Source organism: Mercenaria mercenaria, chromosome 16 (genome assembly GCF_021730395.1).
Source record: "Mercenaria mercenaria strain notata chromosome 16, MADL_Memer_1, whole genome shotgun sequence".
NCBI lineage: Eukaryota > Metazoa > Mollusca > Bivalvia > Venerida > Veneridae > Mercenaria > Mercenaria mercenaria.
In genome coordinates, this window is record NC_069376.1 from 61082661 (window position 1) to 61102777 (window position 20117).

Below are 20117 nucleotides of genomic sequence, written 5' to 3' on the forward strand. Positions count from 1 at the left end.
CCTGGTTTATTCAAAGGTAATCTACAACATGATTCTACAACTGCCAAGGAACTTTGGCAGAAGAGCTGGTATATAGGAGAGTGGAGGGAGCAGACTGAAGTACAGTCAAACCTGTCTATAAAGACCACCCTTGGGAGAGCCAAAATGTGGTCTTTTTTGGGAGGTGGTCATTATTCACAGGTTAAAATACACTGTTAATGTTAAAATGGGAAACAAAACACATGTTTTCTCTGTGGTCTCTGTTCAGATGTGGTCTTTAAGACAGGTTTGACTGTATACACATCAGTGGAAGTGGAACAGGCAGATTTCAATACATACTACATCAGTGGGAAAAGCGCAGTGAAGTTCAGCTGTTTCCAGCTTGAGATACATGGTATGAATTGTTTTTAGCTCAACTATTATGAAGTATATGGAGAGCAATCGTACTTGATTCAAACTTAAAACAACTGTCCCATATCATCACCCAGATACAAGATCCATAAATCTGGCATTAATATATTATGAATTATGCCCCATTTTTTTTCTTAGAATTTCAGGTCAATTCATGATGCTATTTTTCTCAACCTTCTTGCAGAAATATTTCATGAAGCATACCTAGTAAATGATTAGATGCTGTAGAGAGAGCATAGATATACAGATTGATTACAGCATTGTCAGTTTGATACCTGGGCGGTGCATATGTTGTCTGTGATGATTTGATAAAAGACACTGTGTCTGAAATCATTCATCCTCCACTGCTGATTCATTTGGAGAAGTTGGCAGTTACTGCAGAAGTTGAGCATGCTGTCTGTTGTGACAGCTGTTTCTTTATATGTTTACGAATAAATTTTTCCATATCAACAAAAACTTTGGTACTCAATGATTTTTGTGATTCATTGTAGAGTTGCCTATTAAAAATAGAAATACAGATTTTATTTAAAGACAGTGAAATTGTAAATTCCCAAAATCATACCTAGTTAGAAAGGTAATTAAGGTGACAGTTCCTAATTTGATACGGTTCATAGCTTGAGCCAGTTGAAAGGCATAAATTTCAACCTAGGCTTTATTCCTGTTCTGGTTTTCACATTTGTTTAACCTTTTGGCCTAAATGCAAAAAAGATCAATGAAATGTTTTATTTCAGCCAATGTGGACAGCCTAGGAGGTCCTCAAGTTGCAGTAGATTCATTAAAACAAGAAATGGAGTAAGCTGTACTTACTGTGTTCTGCTACCTGTAAAAAAATGGAGTAAGCTTTACTTACTGTGTTCTGTAAAAAACAAAAACAAAAAAAAAAGCATCTCATTATACAAAAACCCAGAATAGTTTCCATCATTGTTATGCTGTAGAATCTTTGCATACAGATCCAAAAGTATTTCATATCATCACTTCAATGGGGAGGTTGTACGTTTGATGTCAAAAATGCAGAAAGTTTACCTCCTTGTGAGACACCAGTACTGTTCTTATCCCACTGCTAGAGGAATCAAAATTATAAAAGAACGGTTTCAAATTTTCTTCACAGTCCAGCTGAAAATACATTTTAGTGAACTATTAAGATAAAAGAATTTGTATACTGTGAAATCATAAATATTCATGAGGGACTTATTTTCTTGGATTTCTTGGTTGAGTCACTCAACGAAATTTAATCCAAACAAACAAGTAAAATTCCCATCCATTTTGTGTTCAGAATTTGAAATCCATGAATTCATATCCCCACAAAATTGCAGTTTTGACCAAAATCACTAAAGTCCATGCTCACAAATTTAAATGATTTTACAGTAATCTATTCCTATAGTTTTTTTCCTTTCACAAAATTTTCTTAAATTCACATATATGATAGGAAAATTTGTGCTGAAAACAATGAACAAATAAAAACAATAGGTCACCAGGCTTGTTTTTGTGAAAAATTGTTTTGAACGCACCCATTGTTGCAGAAACTGCCAGCGAATTTTCAAAATTTTCAAAATGTTCTGCATTTTTATAAATACCAACCAAAATATACATCAAGACAGCACAATAATTTTTTTTTTTTGTTTTTACAGATTTTATTATATACTTATTTGATATCATAGTCATTTTTGTAAAATTCTATCCTTACAATAATGGGTACAAATGATAAAAAATATTGTTTCATATTTATTTTTGTGAACTTTTTTCAATGAAAAATACCCATAGTGAAGAATATTTTTTTTTTAATTTTGAAAAAACTTTCATAGAATTTTTTCCTGTTTTTCTTGTGAATAGATAATTGTATTGTGAGCATAAAAATGGCTAAAAATGTATGGGTCACCAGGCTAAATTTTATGTTAAGATCGCTAGAATACAACACCTGTTCGGACGGAAAATGGCGTGAACCTGGCCAAGTTGATTACATGTATGTCTGCTAGAAGTTAAAAAAAAGTTTAAAAAATTCTTAATTCTTTCTATAATTGAATACTAAATAATCTGAAAGGTGATATTGTCTTATCAGTATAAAGTTAATTATCTATCATTATATGAACAACACTGTCTTTGTACTAAAATGCCATGTGAAAACACTTGAACCACAAAAATAGCAAATTACCTGTCAGGCATGATACTTGTCAATACAACATAAACCAGAATCGACATTTGATTACTGATAAAACTTATCAAAAATGTTATTTCATTCAAGATTCCTCATATTTAAGATTGTCTGTAACATGTTTCAACAAATGTTGACTTCAGTTCAGTTTTCCATAGAAAGTGTCGGCTGCGCAGAAAGATGCGCATAAAAAACTATAGGAATTCCCTTTAATTGAGGTTTATATATGCTGTTATATTTTGTTTCATTGAGATATTTTCTATCCAGGAATCTTCAGAAGCACATAATGGTATGGTCGACATTATGGAAGTTCGTGGAGTATGCCCGTGGCCAGACAGATCTTCATCTCTTAGGTACATATGAAATTTTGATGTTCTTCAGTGTTAATCAGTAACAGACAAATAAGCATTATTTTTTTTAGTAGGGCTGGGATGATTTAATAGTTTTGAAATTGGTTAATCATTTGTTTGAAATGGTATTGAACTGGTTAATCAGCCACTATATTCAAAATACTGTTTCCTTTTCTGACAACCGTATCAAGGTACTTCCAGCAGCTGACTTCATAAGAAACTTTATCATTTGCTAGCAGTGTGACGATTAATAAGTCATATTTTGGTGTATCTTATTTTAAATAACTCGTGACATGCAAATCCGAGAGTATAATCAGTTCAGTTGATGTGTTTAGTGGAAATATACTGTGGATCTATGTGCTGGTCAAAGAAATGTATAAAATACAACTCCTGTTTTCTATTGTTTGAGAGCAATTACTTGTTTAGCGAAATTGAAACTGGTTTTAACTAGTAATCATCCCAGTCCTATGTTTTAGCTCACTGGAGCACAAAGTGACATATTGTGATCACACTGTGTCTGTTGTCTGTGTATGTGCATGCGTCAAGTCGTCCGTCCTTGAAAATTATGTTTAAAGAAATTCTTCTCCAAAACCACAAAGGATTTTAATGAAACTTTGCCTGGATGTTGCTTGGGTGGTCCTCTACCAAAGTTGTTCAAACAGTTCCACTTGGTCGCACATTTGGTCCCCTAGAGCTTAAAATAGAAAAATCATCAAATGACATCTCCTTCTAAACTGATGGTCTGATTTAGAAGTAATTTTACACAAATGATCCTTACGTGACTCTCTACCAAGATTTTTCAAATTATTTTGATTCGTCAAGAAACATGGCCGTCAGGGGGTTTGGTCACTTTTCCCTATATGTATTTAGTGGAAACATTAAAAATCATGTGTGAAACTGCTGGCCTAATTTTGAAATAATTTTACACAAATAATCCTTATGTGACCCTCCACCAAGGTTGTTCAGATTATTCTGATTCATCAAAAAACATGGCTGCCAGAGGGCTTGGTCACTTTTCCCTATATCTGTATTATAAACTTAGAAAGCCCGCCCGCTTAGCTCAGTAGGTAAGAGCGTTGGTCTGCGGATCTCGGGGTCGCGATTTCGATCCTCTGGCGGGGTGTATGTTCTCTGTGACTATTTGATAAACAACATTGTGTCTGAAATCATTAGTCCTCCACCTCTGATTCATGTGGGGAAGTTGGCAGTTACTTGTGGAGAACAGGTTTGTACTGGTATAGAATCCAGGAATACTGGTTGGGTTAACTGCCTGCCGTTACATGACTGAAATACTGTTGAAAAATGGCGTTAAACCCAAAACAAACAAACAAACAAACTTAGAAAGTCTCCTTGTATAAAACTGTGAGCCTGATTTTGAAATAATTTCACATAAATTGTCTTTGTGTGACCTTCTACAAATAGTATTCAGATTTTTCTGATTAGTCAAAAAGCATGGCTGCCAGAGGGTGTGGTTACTTTTGATCAACAATTTCCTGTAACAACATCTCCAAGACCACTGAATGGATTTTCATGAAACTTTACACAAATGATCTTTGGGTAACTCTTTTTCAATGTTGTTCAAATGGTTCTGATTCATAGAACATACAGGGTTTTTTTTGGTTAAAAATAGGTTTTCAGCTATCAGACTTTATTTTTTTCCTCTGGAGCTTTGATATTTGGCATGTGTCATAAGGATTTGACTTTCTACCGAAATTGTCCAAATAAATGCCCAAAGGTCAAAAATGGCATGACCCTGTGAATGACGTACTTACTAAAGGCTTATGTATAAGAAACTTTGGATTTTTTTCTCTGAATCCATAAGTAGTTGTTCAAATTATTGCCCTAAGTTCAAAAAAGTGTGTGACATGTATAAAATATAGGCTAACATAGAAGAAATTACACGTTATACAAACACACTTGAAGCCTTGTACACAGGTGAGCACTTTAGGGTCAATGACCCTCTTGTCTAAAGTTGTTCTGAATGTATTGAGGCTTAGCCTTATGTTTTGAGGAAAAAAAATCAAACAACACCTAAAGAGTTGTTTCAAACGAAAATTGAACAGCATGTAAAACATGTATATTACCCGTACTCTGCGAAACAAGTGTCAGTATACTAATATAAACATGAATTCTGGAAGAGGACTGCCTAAAGGGGTCCCACTTCTGGACAGTCAAACACCTTTAAAAACTCACCATTTTCAAAGAACTGTTACATAATTATGTTTGTTTTGATGCATTTGCAATACTAGTGTACAACTGGTGAAATTTCACATAAGTAGGTGGAACACAGTTTTCAGCAATTGTTTGTTTTTATTTCTTTACAAATGGCATTCATTTTCAAAGGGGGGCCATTTTCACCTTGTGACACGCCTAGCTCAAAAAGAATTTGATATAGATTCATGAAACCTTGCATGAGTCTTAATCATGATATGAACTTGTGCACCTTCTATTTTTCATCTGGGTCTGCCCCCTATTTTCAGAGTTATTGCCCCCTGAAATAGTCAAAAATGCACATTTTCACCTTGTGACATGCCTAGCTCAAAAAGTATTTGATATAGATTCATGAAACCTTGCATGAGTCTTAATCATGATATGAACTTGCGCACCTCCTATTTTTCATTTTGGTCCACCCCCTATTTTTAGAGTTATGGCCCCTGAAATAGTCAAAAATATACTTTTTCACCTTGTGATGCACCTAGCTTAAAAAGTATTTAATACAAATGGTTGAAAACTTGCTTAAGTCTTTATCATGATATAAACGTGCACACCTTTAATTTTTTGTCTGGCTCCACACCCTATTTTTAAAGTTGTGGCCCCTGAAATAGTAAAAAAATGCACTTTTTCAACTAATTATGTGCCTAGCTCAAAAAGTATTAAAAATGCTTCAGGAAACCTTGCTGGAGTCTTTAACGTGATGTGACCTTGCACACTTAGCATTCTTCTTGAGAATCTTAGCTCTTATTACAGAGTTATGGCCCTTGAAATGCTCATAGCTCAAAAAGTATAGGGCCTAGAATAATGAATCCTTTTCATAAAATGTTTGTTGAGGCTATACCCCATTAAGACTGCAAACATTTGAATTATTGCCCCTTATTTGTGACAAATGTGCCAGTGGGGGGCACATCCTGTGTCCTACAGACACATTCTAGTTTCAGAATATTTTAAGTATCCGTCGCATGAGACAGTACGGCAGAACATGTAATGGTCAGGTAAAATATTGGTAAAGATGGTGTTCATTTATCAAATATTTCTGTGTTTTGATGATATACTCCTAAACCTTAAATATGATAAAATCCTAGTATGTTTATTAGTGTATTATATGTTTATTTTGATGGAATCCATTTTACAAGCTACATGTTTGTATTTTGCAGTATGTATGTACATGAATTATTTTTCTTCAGAGGTTGAAGTTGCAAGACTGATGGAAAATGACAGTGACTGGACAGACAGTGATGATGGTGAAGAACTATAGAAAACTTGGGGAAACTTTTAATAGTGGCCATCAACAAGCAGTCATTGATTCCAGTGTTCCAGCCAATGTATCCGTCTCGTAGGTAGCAAAATGATTAAGATACTGTTTGTCAAGTTTTTTTTTTTTAGACTGCTGTTTCAGAATTTCATTTTTTTCACAGTAGCCATTACCCTGCTAAATTTCTATAATGAACTTGTGCATATTTCAATTTGGACAGTACCATTATCTTATAAAAGGGTTGCATACCAAAACGATACTGACTGAATGGCAAATAGTGCAGATCATGATCAGACTGCATGGATGTGCAGGCTGGTCATGATCTACACTGGGCACTAAGGCAGAATCATTTGTGCCAGCATGGTAAGGGTTAAAATTATAAGATTATTAAATTTAATGCCAGCTTGCACATTTTTTGAAGCTCATGAAATTCTCTGTAGTACATGAATTATTTGTTTTAGAAGTTGAAGTTGCAAGGAGAGACTGATGGAAAATGACAGTGATTGGACAGACAGTGATGATGGTGAAGAACTACAGAAAACTTGGGGAAACTTTTAATAGTGGCCATCAACAAGCAGTCATTGATTCCAGCGTTCCAGCCAATGTATCCCTCTCGTAGGTAGCAAAATGATTAAGATACTGTTTGTCAAGTTTTTTTTTTAGACTGCTGTTTCAGAATTTCATTTTTAGCCCACCATCTGCATGATGGTGGTGAGCTATTCAAATCACTCTGTGTCCGTGGTCCGTCCGTCCGTTAACAATTCCTCGTTATCGCATCTCCTCAGAAACTACTGGGGGGATTTTGACCAAACATTGTCAGAATGATGTTTTGGTACCCTAGTTGTGTCCCCCTGAACTATAACTATTGTGTATGGAAGCAATTAGTGGTATTACCATCATAAGGTAGCATCATGCAGACTTGATGTTTATTCAGCATTCATAATACTAGGAAGAAAGTAAAAACAAGCAATATTTATGCATAATAGTTTTATATTTCAATTTAGATAAGTAACAGTATTCAACTTTTAAGTTTTAGTTTACATTTACCCATTTGTCTCCTAGGTTAACTTTAAAGCAGGACTTAACTGTCATATGGGGGAAAAACATGAAATGGAGACGATCACTTACCAGTGCACACAGTTGACTTGAGAAGAAATTTCTTATCAGTCAGGTGATTTTTTAAACATAACTTTCTTACATCATTGTGCAAATGTTGAGTATAAATCAAGCCTAGAAATTTAGATGGGAATGTTCTACATATGAATTTGACTGAAAGAAATATGTACCAAGTTGTTTCTTACCCATATAGCATCATATGAGAAAATTGTCGTCTGCTTACAGAGGATAGGTCAGTAAAAGGAGAAATACTGGACAACTGAATATACAATATAAACTTGTTTAACCCTTACCCTGCTAAATTTCTATAATGAACTTGTCAGTCATTTAGTTTTGAACACTGCTATTTACTGTTAAAAGGGGTGCTAACCAAAAAGTTTCTGACTGAATGGCAAACAGTTCAGATATTGATAAGACTGCACAGATATACAGGTTGATCATTATGTCTCCCGAGGAGGGGGAGACATTGTTTTTGCCCTGTCTGTCCGTCCGTATGTCACACTTCATTTCCGAGCAATAACTGGAGAACCATTTGACCTAGAACCTTCAAACTTCATACGGTTGTAGGGCTGCTGGAGTAGACGACCCCTATTGTTTTTGGGGTCACTCCATCAAAGGTCAAGGTCACAAGGGCCTGAACATTGAACACTATTTCCGATCAATAACTAGAGAACCACTTGACCCAGAATGTTGAAACTTCATAGGATGATTGGTCATGAAAAGTAGATGACCCCTATTGTTTTTGGGGTCAATCCGTCAAAGGTCAAGGTCACAGGGGCCTGAACATTGAAATCCATTTCTGATCAATTACTAGAGAACCACTTGACTCAGAATGTTGAAACTTAATAGGATGATTGATCATGAAGAGTAGATGAGACCTATTGATTTTGGGGAGTCAAAGGTCAAGGACACAGGGGCCTGAACATTGAAAACCATTTCTGTTCAATAACTAGAGAACCACTGGACCCAGAATGTTGATACTTCATAGGATGATTGATCATGTAGAGTAGATGACCCCTATTGTTTTTGGGGTCACTCCGTCAAAGGTCAAGGTCACAGGGGCCTGAACATTGAAAAACATTTCTGATCAATAACTAGAGAACTACTTGACACAGAATGTTGAAACTTCATAGGATGATTGGTCATGTAGAGTAGATGACCCCTATTGCTTTTGGGGTCATTCCATCAAAGGCAGCAGGTCAAGGTCATAGGGGCCTGAACATTGAAAACCATTTCCGATCAATAACTTGAGTACCACTTGACCCAGATTGTTGAAACTTCATAGGATGATTGTACATGCAAAGTAGACGACCCCTCTTGATTTTGGAGTCACTCCGTTAAAGATCAAGGTCACGGGGGCCTGAACATTGAAAAGCATTTCCGGTCAGTAACTTGAGAACCACTCGACCCAGAATGTTGAAACTTCATAGGATGATTGTTCATGCAGAATAAATGACCCCTATTGTTTTTGGGGTCACTCTGTTAAAGGTCAAGGTCACAGGGGCATGAACATTGATAACCATTTCCAATCAATATTTTCAGAACCTCTTGATCCAGAATGTTGAAACTTCATAGGATGATTGAACATGCAGAGTAGATGATTCCTATTGATTTTGGGGTCAGTCTGTTAAAGGTCAGTGTCACAGGGGCCTGGTCATGTAAAATCATGTCTGGAGAATAACTTGAGAACCACTTGACCTAGAATGTTGAAACTTAATAGGATGATTGGACATGCAGTGTAGATGACCCCTATTTATTTTGCGGTCACTTGATCAAAGGTCAAGGTCACAGGAGCCTGAACAGTGACTTGAGAACCACTAGGCCAATAGTGTTGAAATTTAGCAGGATGACTGGACATGCCAAGTAGATGATCCCTATTGCAGCCAACCATCAGTGTCTATTTGACTTCCCCTCCTGACCCCTGCTGTCTTGTTGCCTATAGGACTTTGCATTGGGGGAGACATGTGCTTTTTTACAAAAGCAATTTCTAGTTATCTACACTGGTAGCTAAAGCAGATATGTGTCCAGCAGGATAAGGGTTAATGGCCGGTTGGTCAGTAGTCAAGTTTGAAAGACGGAGGGCAACAGTTTTGACTATTTACTGCCTAGCCACTTGTTAAATGTGTTTTATCACATGACTTCAGAAATAAGTTTTTATATTTTTTTCTGCAAACTGTTGACCAGTGATTAATATGAGGAGAATTATAGTTTGTACTTAATTAATGGCTTGCCAGTCAATAGTCAAAACTATTGCCAGAAATAAATTTTCACACTTTAATTCCTAAAGTTTTGACTTATTTGCCCTGTAATGAATACAGACTGGACATACAATATTAAACTGATGACCTGCACTTTGTATAAGGAATTGTGTTATAGTATCACCAGTGTTAACAACATCCATGTAGAGAAAACTGATTCCTGCAAGGGCAGATTTCTCTGAAGTAGATCTGTATCATCTTTTCTTAGTTTTTTTTTACAAAATAAAGATTGCAACTAACCAAAGATATAGCTGGTAAATTTTCTGAAATGGAGCATACAGAAATCAATTATTACAACAAAGTTTATTTTCTTCAATTTCCTTTACAGGAATTGGCCAAAAGGGATGTTGATACTGATACAACTTCCTTGTAGCAACTTCAGACCTACAGAACTAGGGGAGGCAATAATTATCACTGTTGACCTAGAAACCATTGACCTAAGTAAGTTGCTTCGGATGCTCTTTAGCTCATCTGAGCCAAAGGCTCAGGGTGAGCTATTGTGATCATTCACTGTCTGGCGTCCGCCCGGCGTCCATCTGTCCACAATTTCCTTTAAACAACAGCTCCTCCTAAACCACCAAACCAATTTTGATGAAACTTCACAGAAATGATCCTTGCAAGGTATTCTTTAAAAAATTATTCAAAGAATTGATTACAATTTTTACATAGACTTATATAGGAAAAACCTTTAAAAATCTTCTTGTCTAAAACCACAGGACCTAGGCTTTTGATATTTGGTATGTTGCAGTGCCTTTTGGTTCTTTACCAAGATTGTTCAAATTATTACTCTGGGGTGAAAAGAGGTCCTGCCGTGGAGGTCCCTAGTTTTTTACATAGACATATATAGGAAAAGACTTTAAAATTCTTCTCGTCTGAAATTGCAAGACATAGGCTTTTGATATTTGGTATGTTGCATTGCCTAGTGGTCCTCTACCAAGATTATTCAAATTATGCCCCCAAGTTGAAAAGAGGCCCTACCCAGGGTGGGTCTCAAGTTTTAAAAAAACAATATATAGGAAAAAAATTAAAAAATCTTCTTGCCTGAAACTGCAAGGCATAGGCTTTTGATATTTGGTATGTTGCCTTCCTTAGTGTTACTCTACCAAAATTATTCAAATTATGCGCCTGGGGTGAAAAGAGGCCCTGTCCTGGGGTCCCAAATTTAACATAGACTTATATAGGGAAAAAATCTTCTTGTCAGAAAGTTCAAGGCTTAGGCCTTTAATATTTGGTATTTAGCTTTGCCTAGTTGATCTCTTAACAAGACTGATGAAATTATGTCCCTGGAGTGAAAAGAGGCCCAGCCCTGAGGGTCACTTGTTATATGAGTTTTATCGGAATAAATACTTCAAAAATTATCAGATCATATTTCCTAGACTGTTTAACTATAATTACCTGATGACCACATGTGATTAGGGGTCACTTGACTCACCTTGACCTACTGACCTACTTTCTTGTTTTGTTTTTTTTTAAGATAAACCTTGACATTTGGATGACATGTACAGTTTTGCACACCGATTTTAAAACTGACTTTCAGTGACCATAAATATGACCTAATGACCTACATTCTAATATTTTAGCATCAATTTACCATTTTCAACATGTGGCTCGTATTACTCAGGTGAGTGATTCAGGGTCACCATGACCCTCTTGTTTAAGCTTTAGCAAAGAAATTTGTTCAAGCAAGCAACTTAACTCAAGTGGGCGGTGTAGGGCCATCATGGCCCTCTTGTTTTCATTCATTACAGTATCAAATGAATGGATATGCTGTGTGCCTTTGCCATAGTCAATGCTTCTAGGGCTTATACTATAACTGTTTTAGTAGCATTGTGTTTTGGTGAAGATAACATTTAATATTTTGTTTCATAGCTTTATATACATATAATTGATTTTCAATTGATGGAAATTCATTGGTTTTCAACCAATTAGAGAAATAAAACTTGTTTCTGCTTTTAAAGATTTGTCTGTTTTGAATTTTATACATTTTGTTTAAGAGCTTATCAGTTTTACACATAGTTCATTAGCTCACCTGTCACGAAGTGACAAGGTGAGCTATTGTGACCGCTTGATGTCAGTCGTGCGTAGTACGTCGTCCGTCAACATTTTCTTAAAAAATCTTCTTCTTGAAAACCACTGGGCAGAATTACACTAAACTTCACAGGAATGATCCTTGGGTAGCCCCCTTTCAAATTTGTTCAAAGAATTGAATTCCATGCAGAACTGTGGTTGCCATGGCAACCGAAAGGAAAAACTTTAAAAATCTTCTTGTCCAAAACCACAGGGCCTAGGGCTTTGATATCTGGTGTGTAGCATCATCTAGTGGTCCTCTACCAAAATTTTTCAAGTTATCCCCCTAGGGTCCAATATGGCCCCGCCCCGGGGGTCACATGGTTTATATAGACTTATATAGGGAAAACTTGGAAAATCTTCTTGTACAAAACCACATGGCCTAGGGCTTTGATATTTGGTATGTAGCATCATCTAGTAGTCCTCTACCAAGATTGTTCAAATTATCCCCCTAGGGTTAAATATTGCCCCGCCCCGGGGGTCCCTTGTTTTACATAGACTTATATAGAAAAAAAGTTGAAAAATATCTTGTTTGAAACCACAACACTTAGACCTTTGATATTTGGTTTGTAGCATTGTCTTATTGTCCTCAACCAAAACTGTTCAAATTGTACCCCTTGGGTGAAAAGAGGCCCTGCCCTGGGGGTCTCAAGTTTTATATAGACTTATATAGGAAAAAGCTTTACAGATCTTCTTGTCTGAAACCATATGATCTAGGCTTTTGATATTTGGTATGATGCATTGTTTAGTAGTCCTCTACCAAAATTATTCAAATTATGCCCCTGGGGTATAAAGAGGCCCCACCCTGGGGTCACTTAGTTATTAGGTGAGTTATATAGGAAAAATACTTAAAAAATCATCTGATCCTATTTCCAAAACTATTTAATTATAATTACCTGATGACCCTAAGTAATATGATGTCATTTAACTGTGACCTTGACCTACCGACCTACTTCCTTGTTTTTTAAGATACAGCATTGAAATTTTGATGACATACTCAGTATTGCCCACAAATTGTAAAACTGAATTTCATTGACCATGAATGTGACCTACTGACTTTCTTAATATTTTATCATCAGTTTGACATTTGAAACATGTAGCTCATATAACTCAGGTGAGTGATCCAGGGTCATCATGACCCTCTTGTTTTAGAGTGATATACAGTAAATTGAGATATTTCTTTTATGTAGTTCAATATGGGAAGATGCCACATGTCACACAAAGCCGCATACCACAACAAATCGCTGTAGCACATATATCTATGTCACACCTGAAAAGGAAATTTCACCAGAGGCACAAAGGATCACCAGGATTGCATGGAATATTCAGACACAATGATGATAAAAAGCACAATAGTCCAACACATCTGTACCTGGTATTAAGTCAACTGTAGAGAAATTGTGTACTTGGCTTGAAAAGATCCTAAAGTGATTTTGGTAGCCCGTTATGGAAGACAATTTGATTTTCCAGTTCTTGTCTGACCTCTACTGTGCACAAAAATAACTAGGACATTATTCAGCTGAGTTTTTTTCTAAAAAGTATTTTTTTACCAGTGTTCAAGAAACTGTACCCTAAACAGTCATACTTGCTATGACACTACTTGGTATCTGGTACAATGCCTATAACTGACAGACAGACAAATTTATTATGAAAAACTGGGAAGGCCTGCCAAGAGTTTTCATATGTTAAAGAAAAATTTCAAGCAATGACATATACTTATGATAAATTTGGTACCATAGTGTTCATTATCTTAAGTAGAAAATGACAATTGTAATTGGAAATTCGAATTGTGTTATTTTACTCTATGTTTAAGAAAATTAATATACATTGTATTCAAACTTGTAAATTTTATCATTTGTTAAAATGTTATATTATAGCTTCAAGTCTTAATACCCTCTTTTTACAATCTGCCTAAAGAAACACTTTAGTTGTTCTTGTTTATTATTTAGCCATTTCCTTGATTAAAATACACAACAAACTTCTACCTCAAGACTTTCTAAGGCTGACAAGTTATTACTTTCTTTGATTTTGCTTAAATTTGTTAATTATAGTTAAATACTTCTGTTCAAAATTTAATAAGGTGTAAAAACCTTTAAATAATACCCTTGAGCAACAGATGTTCTCTTTGTATAATTAGTAAAGTAAGGAGAAGACAACCTTTACTGTAAGCTATTAGCTTTCTGTCCAATGCCTGAAATATTTTTTATAAATATTTCATGACTTTCTGAATAAAAATGATTAAATTAAAACTATAAGTAAAGTATACAAACCCCAAACTTTTAAGGAGCTAAAAGACAAAATTTCATTTCAACTCATTTGTATAATTAACTTCGTGATATTTTTCTTAGTGATAAGTTTCTCAGTGATAACTAGACATTTAATTTTATATCTGTGTAGATTTTTGTACACAAGACAATATTTATAAAGATTTTTTTTTATGTTTTAACCTACCTAATTATTTATAAGAGAAAACTGTTAAATTTTAATTACTTTATAAGTGTACATGTAAATCCTATTTCACTATACTTATATATTAGGCTACATATCGAAACTGGACATTGGATTAAACCAATTAGCACACCTGTAGGTGATAGAAAATGTACTGTATGCAATGCTTTAGAGGATGAGTTCCACTTTGTATTAGAATGTCAAATATATAATGAACTAAGAATACAGTTGATACCAAATATGTATAGGTTACGCCCAAATATGCAAAAGTTTGTATCACTGTTAAATACAGAAAATGTTAAAATCCAGAAAAAATTGGCAAAATATGTATATTATGCCTCCTAAAATAGACAAAACAGCTTATATGCTAATAATTAAAGTTTATGCCACATGTACATGTTTACATATTAATTTATGTTTAAGTTAACTGTGTATTTTCATACATTGTTAAGCGTAACTTCAATATTACAGGCAATGTATATCCCGAATCTCTCTCTTTTGACATAAAATAGCAAATAATTTGGGTCTTATAAACTTAATAATTATGCTTATTGTTTATAAGTCCAGACCGATCTTATATTTCATTTCATTAAGATCAGTCTGGACTAGTACTAGTACACTGTACTAGAAGCTTACATGAAAATTTAATCAATGCTGGATAAAAACTCATCAACTAGTCACAGTAATATAAAAATTGTATGTACATTCTCCATTAAAATTTGTTTATAATGAGAATATGCTATGAATGTTTGCCATGTTCATTTTATATGTTTATATGTAAATGCCTCATGGACCATATGGTCCAATGGTTTTTTTCTGAAATAAACTTATCTAAACATATTATTGAAAGCTAAAGGACTCCTTTGTGAATAAGTGAAATTGTTACTTTCATGGTTTATCCCAGGCAGAAAGATCATCATTTTTTCCTGATATTTATGTATTAGCTTGATTACAAACATATAAGGGTTTACTGCATATTTATTAATTCTAATATTTTTGATTTCTGTACCACTTTGTATTTCTGTTATAATTGGATCTTATATCTGAATAAATTTGAACTGAACTGAATTTTAAACTGAACTGAATTCTAAACTGGAACCAAACTGAATTTTGAACTGAACTGGAACCAAACTGAACTGAACTGAATTCTAAACTGGAACCAAACTGAACTGAAATGAATTTTAAACTGAACTGAATTCTAAACTGGAACCAAACTGAACAGAAATGAATTTTGAACTGAACTGGAACTAAACTGAACTGAACTGAATTTGAAACAGAAACTGAACTGAATTTTAAACTGAAACTGAACTGAACTGAATATAGCTGGGTAAAAAACAACAGTACAGCTTGCATTAAGAGACCACCAAAGGGAAGGAAAAAACATGTTCTCTTTATGCCACATAGTTTGTTCTTTGATAACATAAAAAAGGAACTGAACAAGACTTAGTGGTCTCTTAATGCAAGAAGCCTCTAAATCATATGTACTTGATGAAACATTATGCTTTTGTGCTGCAAATTTTGTAATGAAGTTTTGTTGTGTCTATGATGATTTCTCTAAATAAACTTTAAACATTATTTCTCTTATTTGTTACAATATTTACAGTTGACAGATGCATATTACCGGTAGTTCAGATAAAATGACATGAGAATTGTGTGCCATTTACCAGTCCATTTACTTCTGCTAGTACTAAGTCACCATTTTCATAAAAATTTCCAGTAATCACCTCCTTCTTTAAGAGTATACTCGCGATTTGATTGGGGTACTGTTCTTGCATGGCTGTAATGGACAAAATATGTCTCCCACACTGCTGATTTACTGCTGTCTGTCACAAATCTTGTCCGCAATATTAAGTCAAACATTTCTCATGCAATCTGCATCAAATTTGAACAAAATGTGTCTGCATGACAATGAGTCCATGATGAAGTTCTATTGCTAGCCAAACCTCTTCGGAATTACGGCCCTTGAAAATCAGCCTTTTTAATCTTGTCTGCTTAAGTTGAACATTTCTCATCTGATCTTCACCAAACTTGGAACAAAATGTATTTGCCAATAAGTCCTCTGCCAAGTTTGATTACTGGCCAGATTCCCCCAGGCACTTAATGATTATGGCTCTTGAACTACCCAAAATCTGCCATTTTAGCTCACCTGAGCCAAAAGCTCATGGTGAGCTTTTGTGACCGCTCAATGTCAGTCATGCGTCGTCCGTCTGTCAACATTTTCTAAAAAAATCTTCTTGAAAACCACTTGGCAGAATTACACCAAACTTCACAGAAATGATCCTTGGGTGGCCCCCTTTCAAAATTTTACAAAGAATTGAATTCCATGCAGAACTCTGGTTGCCATGGCAATTGAAAGGAAAACCTTTAAAAATCTTCTCAAAAACCAGAAGCCCTAGAGCTTAGATATTTGGTGTGAAGCATTGCCTAATGGACCTCTACGAAGTTTGTTCAAATCATGACCCCGGGGTCAAAATTGACCCCGCCCCAGGGGTCACTTTATTGTACCCCCCGACAACAAAGTTGTAAGGGGGGGGTATACTGGTTTCAGGTTGTCTGTCTGTCCATCTGTCCGTAGACGCAATCTTGTGCGCACCATCTCTCCTCATCCCCTTGACAGAATTTAATGAAACTTCACACAAGTGATCAGTACCAACAGTAGTTGTGCATGGGGCATGTTAGGTTCTTTTTGAAAAAAAAAATTGCAGAGTTATGGGACTTTGTTTTTTTGTTACTATACTATATACATAGACACAATCTTGTGCGCACCATCTCTCCTCATCCCCTTGACACAATTTAATGAAACTTCACACAAGTGATCAGTACCAACAGTAGTTGTGCATGGGGCATGTTAGGTTCTTTCAGAAAAAAAATTTGCAGAGTTATGGGACTTTTGTTTTTTTGTTACTATACTGTATTCATAGACACAATCTTGTGCGCACCATCTCTCCTCATCCCCTTGACACAATTTAATGAAACTTCACACAAGTGATCAGTACCAACAGTAGTTGTGCATGGGGCATGTTAGGTTCTTTCAGAAAAAAAATTTGCAGAGTTATGGGACTTTTGTTTTTTTGTTACTATACTATATACATAGACACAATCTTGTGCGCACCATCTCTCCTCATCCTCTTGACACAATTTAATGAAACTTCACACAAGTGATCAGTAACAACAGTAGTTGTGCATGGGGCATGTTTAGGTTCTTTCAGCGACAAAAATTGCAGAGTTACGGGACTTTGTTTCTTGTTAACATACTATGTACATACAGTCTGCATATGCAATCTTGTGTGTGCCTTATCTACCAAACCCTTGCACACAATTTAATGAAACTTCACACAAGTGATCAGTACCAACCCTAGTTGTGCATGGTCATGTTACATTCTTTTAGATAAATATTCTGCATAGTTATGGGACTTTGTTTTTTGTTACTATACTGTATACATACAGTCTATATACATACAGTCCACATAATTAGTCTTGTGTGCGTCAAATTGCAATGTACTGTATCAGTGCATGTGGGGGGGGGGGGGGTACATTCATCACCTTTAGTGATAGCTCTAGTTTTACATAGGAAAATCTTAAAAAATCTTCTTCTCAAAAACCAGAAGCCCTATAGAGCTTAGGTATTTGACATGTAGCATTACCTAGTAGACATCTACTAAAGTTGTTCAAATCATGACCCCAGGGTCAAAATTGACCCTGCCCCAGGGTCACTTGATTTTACATAGGAAAATCTTCAAAAACTTTCTAAAAATAAACCAGAAGGCCTTAAGCTTAAATATTTCACATGTAGCATTGCCTAGTGGACCTCTACAAAATTTGTTCAAATCATGACACCCCTGGGTCAAAATTGACCAAACCCCAGGGGTCACTTCACATTGCCTAGTGGACACCTCTACAAAATTTGTTCAAATTTTGACCCCAGGGGTCAAAATTGATCCTGCCTCGGGGGTCACTTGATTTTACATAGGAAAATCTTCAAAAAATTTCTAAAAATAAACCAGAAGGCCTAGAGCTAAGATATTTTATATGTAGCATTGCCTAGTGGACCTCTCCAAAATTTGTTCAAATCATGACCCCCAGGGTCAAAATTGATCCCGCTCTGGGGTCACTTGATTTTACATAGGAAAATCTTCAAAAAATTTCTAAAAATAAACCAGAATGCCTAGGTGTTAGATATTTCACATGTAGCATTGCCTAGTAGACTTCTACCAGGGGTCACTTTATTTTACATAGGAAAATCTTAAAAAATCTTCTCAAAAACCAGAAGCCCTAGAGCTTAGATATTTGACATGTAGCATTGCCTATGAGACCTCTACTAAAGTTGTTCAAATTATGACCCCAGGCTCAAATTGACCCCGCCTCAGGTGTAACTTGACTGTACATAGAAAAATCTTCAAAATTTGCTAAAAATAAACCAGAAGGCCTAGATCTTAGATATTTAATATGTTACATTGCCTAGTAAACATCTACAAACTTGTTCAAATCATGACCACCGGGGTAAAACTGGTCCCGCCCCAGGGGTTACTTGATTGTACATCGGAAAATCTTCCAGACAAATTCTAAAAAACATAATTTTGACATTTGAAACATGTAGCTCATATTACTCAGGTGAGCGATCCAGGGTCATCATGACCCACTTGCTACTCTTCAAAAGTATATTTGCAGTGAGTAAACAGTACATTTGTTTATGAAAACCGACTGACTATTCTGATGATTAGGCAGTTGTGGGAGACGTGTGCTTTCTCAAAAGCAGCTCTGGTTATTAATTAATCTAAAAAGTCTCATTTTAGCTGAACTATACAAAGTATATGGAGAGCTATGCTACTCCCCTTGGGTCTGGGGTTGGCGTTGGGGTCTTTCCACTTCCCCTCCTTGGTTAGTTTTTTTTATACACTATCTCTTTTTTTCTCCTTATCTCTGTAATTACTTGATGGATTATCTTTAAACTTAAAATGTTTCCTTATTAACACCCACATCATCTGGCATAAGGGCCATAACACTCACACCAATATTTTATTAATTATCTCCCCTTTTAACTTAGAATTTCAGGTTAAAGTTTTCATGCACTTTCACCAATCTCAGTTATTACTAAATGGAGTGAAATAGTTGTTCCACTTTATCACTTACATCATATAACACAAGGTCCATAACTCTGGTACAAAAGTTTCATTAGCTATGCCCCCCTTTTACATAGAATTTCAGGTTCAAGTTTTGATGCACTTTCACTCCTGTCTCGGTTATTACTAAATGGATTTGATTCAAACTTGAAATGGTCTTTTAACATCATCACTCACATCATACAACTCAAGGGCCATAACTCTTGCACTAATATTTCAAGAATTATCTCCCCTTTTTACATAGAATTTAGAATTTCAGGTTTAAGTTTTGATGCACTTTTAATCTATCTCAGTTATTACTAAATAGATTTGATTCAAACTTAAAATAGTTGTTCCACCCATATCATAGGACACAAGGTCCATAACTCTGGTACCGGTATTTCACGATTGATACCTCCCCCACTTTTGCCTAGACTTTCAGGTTAATTTTGATGCATTTTCACTATATCTGTTATTATTGAATGGATTTAGTTCTAACAAAACCAAAGGGCCTAGAGCTGTGATATTTTGTATGAAACATCATCTAATAGTCCTCTACCAAGATTGTTCAAATTACTCCCTAGGATAAAGTATGGCCTCGTGTTTGGAGTCACATTGTTCATGTAGACTTTCATAGGGAAAACTTTGAAAATCATCTTGTACAAAACCACAAGGCCTAGGGCTTTGATATTTGGTATGTACTTTACCAAGATCGTTCAAATAATCTCCCTGGAGTTAAAACTTTCCCCGCCCCTCGGGGCACATGGTTAA

At 35.5% G+C, this 20117-nt stretch overlaps 1 long non-coding RNA gene across 4 annotated transcripts; it reads left to right on the forward strand.

Annotated features, from left to right (window-relative positions):
• The first annotated feature begins 232 nt into the window (after positions 1-232).
• On the forward strand, positions 233-15315 carry LOC123541511 (uncharacterized). 4 transcript variants are annotated; one of them, XR_006684565.2, is made up of 8 exons: positions 233-373; positions 1122-1225; positions 2807-2892; positions 6291-6443; positions 6820-6973; positions 7421-7529; positions 10061-10173; positions 12990-15315. It is a non-coding gene; the product is annotated as an uncharacterized LOC123541511 (long non-coding RNA). The 4 variants fall into 4 exon arrangements; XR_008367912.1 differs by having other exon boundaries at positions 6291-6439; positions 6820-6977; XR_008367911.1 differs by having other exon boundaries at positions 6291-6439.
• Positions 15316-20117: the final 4802 nt, after the last annotated feature.